The sequence below is a fragment of the Triticum aestivum genome, chromosome 5A (genome assembly GCF_018294505.1).
Source record: "Triticum aestivum cultivar Chinese Spring chromosome 5A, IWGSC CS RefSeq v2.1, whole genome shotgun sequence".
Classification (NCBI taxonomy): Eukaryota; Viridiplantae; Streptophyta; class Magnoliopsida; order Poales; family Poaceae; genus Triticum; species Triticum aestivum.
The window spans coordinates 80,752,783-80,755,821 of NC_057806.1; positions in this window are offsets into that span (position 1 = coordinate 80,752,783).

The window sequence follows — 3,039 nt, forward strand, 5'->3', positions numbered from 1 at the left end:
CCGGCAATGGTGACTGCACTGAATTATGTTGGTCAACCCACTATAGATTGTAGTGGCCAGATTTTCGTGAGAGTTCCTCTCTCCAAATCTGGTGGTTGTCTTTGGCGATTTGATGCAACTACAGACATCGACTTGATGTAGAGGGTATGGTAGTGCAGCAGCGGCGACGGTTTCCTAACCAACGCACGTAGCTGTTGGGTTTGTGAAAAAGTGGTGGTGACAACACATATTGACTTCGACGAACTCCAGGATGAAAACCTAGGTCTAACTCAAGTTGGTTAACTGGCAATGGCGATGTTTTGCGTCGTCACTTTGTTGAAGGCATTGCTCGTATATGCTCATGATTGTTCTTCAGGTGAAAATCTAGAATGTAGCCTTTAATGGTTGGATCTAGTAAGGGCGGCACTTGAGCGACGCTCCCTTCCTGAAGACGTTGCTATTGAAAAATCTCATTGTCCTTTGTGGTGTCATGAGATGATTGGTGCGGATATGGCCATAGCTATAGTTTGTCGATGGTGGTTTTGGTTAGTTCGGCTTTTTTCTCGCTTGCGCATGACTATGGTCTTCTATGACTTTGCTATCTGCCGACATGTTTTCTGTGCGTGTGCGTTAGTGTTGACTGTGTGCATCCTAATTATGCAGATGTCGGATGTGTGCTCATCGTATTTGTATCCTCTTGATGCTTCATTTTGAGTCAATAAAATCCACTCTGTCAAAAAATACTACCACTAGGGTCCTGAGAGCTACTGGTTCAGACATGGATATAGAGAGCGGCCCTAAGTCCTAACATGTATGATCATCAAGACTATCTCTGGCAATAGTAGCAGAGTTGTGGGACACCAGCACACAACCGTCTGGACAAGCATTCTAGTTTTTAGGACATGTCTTGAATAGTTCGACAACCTCAACCATAGCAGCAAAGCAGAGAGAGTATCTAGTGATACGGGAGGCTAGATGCTCCAATGATACGAGATGACGCGAGTCGTTGGATATGAAATCCAAAGGTTAGAGGATAGGCTACTGAAACTTTTCAAAAAAGACCTCTAGAAATTTGATATCCATGCACAAGTCTAGGAGCTCATCCTGTGGCCCTTGGATTTCAGATCCAACAACCCACGTCGTCTCATATCATGGGAGCATGTAACCTTTGGTATCACCTGATACTTTCTCCGACAAAGCAATGCTTGGTCCTCCGAAGTACTCCGTACTATGGGAGGGGCAATAGGAGAGCTCTGTATTCCCATGCCTCACAAGCTCACAATACTCCCATGCAATAGACAAAGTCGTGTCTCATTGCCCAATAATCTGTTGCAACACTTCCTCTGCTTGGACTGCTCTTTTATAGACTGCAGATTCTTGATTGATCTCTTTGACTTTCTGGAAGAAAACCGTGTCCTCTCCTCAGGTGAGGCCGCCCTCCGGCGTGACGCGCGGCTCGCCCTCGCCGCGTTGATCCAGCGGCAGTGCGCGCACTAGCGCCAGCGAGGGAAACGTCGGGTGGTGTGTGAGGGTGACGAGAACACACGGTTCTTTCACGCCTCGGCTACGCAGCTGCGCCGCCGCAACTCCATCAGCGTCCTGGAAGTTGAAGGTGTTCGGGCGATGGATCATGCAGGGAAGGCCGCGGCGCTGCTGGCCTTCTACTCTGCGCTACTGGGACATCCCAGGGAGCCGGTGTGGGGCTTTGACCTGGCGGCCCTCTATGCCCAGGCTCCTCGAGTCGATGGCGCGAAGGTGGTGGCCCAGTTCGATCTGGCTGAGATCAAAACGGCTGACGACAAGCTCGATCATTCGAGCGCGCCAGGCCCCGACGGGCTTGACCCTGCCTTCTACCAGGCAGCGTGGGGTGGCCACGTATCTTCTCCGGCTATTCAATGAATTCCATGCCGGCGCCGCTCGGTTGGATGGGATAAACCGAGCCTATGTCACCCTGCTCCCCAAAGGAGTTGGCGTGCCGACCCCCGCCTCCTTCCGCCCGGTCTCGCTGCAAAATGGCGATGTGAAGATCTTGTGCAGAGGGCTCACATCGAGGCTGCAGCAACAGATCGCCCTCTTGATCGATGAGGACCAATCTGGCTTTGTGCGGGGGTGAAGCATCTCCGAGAATTTTGTCTATGCCATCGAGCTCGTACAGTGTTGTCATAGGCGGGCGGCGCTCGTGGTGGTTCTTAAGCTCGACTATGCCAAAGCTTTCGACTCCATCAACTGGGAGAGCCTGCGCACGATCATGATGGTGCGGGGGTTCCTGTCTCGGTGGTGCGACTGGATTGATGCTCTCTTCCACTCCTCGCGCTCGGTCGTTCTGCTCAATCACGTGTTGGGGCGATGGTTCCAGGTGAAATGCGGGCTCCGGCAGGGGGACCCCATTTCCCCCTACCTCTTCCTCATCGTCGCTGACGTCCTCCAGCAGCTCATTCGTCAGGATGATGTGCTGCGGCACCCTCTGCTGCCTGAGGCGCCTGCGGTTGTGCTTCAGTATGCCGATGACACGCTGATAATCATGCATGTGTGCGCAGATGGTGCCGCTCGCCTGCGGCAAATCCTCGACCAGTTCGCCGACGCCATGGGACTGGTGATCAACTTCTCCAAAAGTACCTTGGTACCGATGCATATGGAGGGCGAGGTGCTGGAGCAGGTGGTGACCGCCCTTGGCTGTGCCACGGGCACGTTCCCGCAGACTTACCTTGGCCTCCCGCTGTCATGGGACAAACTATGCTTCGCAGATTTCCTGCCCATGATTGCGAAGGTGGACAAGTACCTCGCTGGATGGGCGGCGCGCCTTCTTCTTGAAGGAAATATGCCCTAGAGGCAATAATAAAGTTATTATTTATTTCCTTATATCATGATAAATGTTTATTATTCATGCTAGAATTGTATTAACCGGAAACATAATACATGTGTGAATACATAGACAAACAGAGTGTCACTAGTATGCCTCTAGTTGACTAGCTTGTTAATCGAAGATGGTTATGTTTCCTAACCATAAACAAAAGAGTTGTTATTTGATTAACGGGATCACATCATTAGGAGCATGATGTG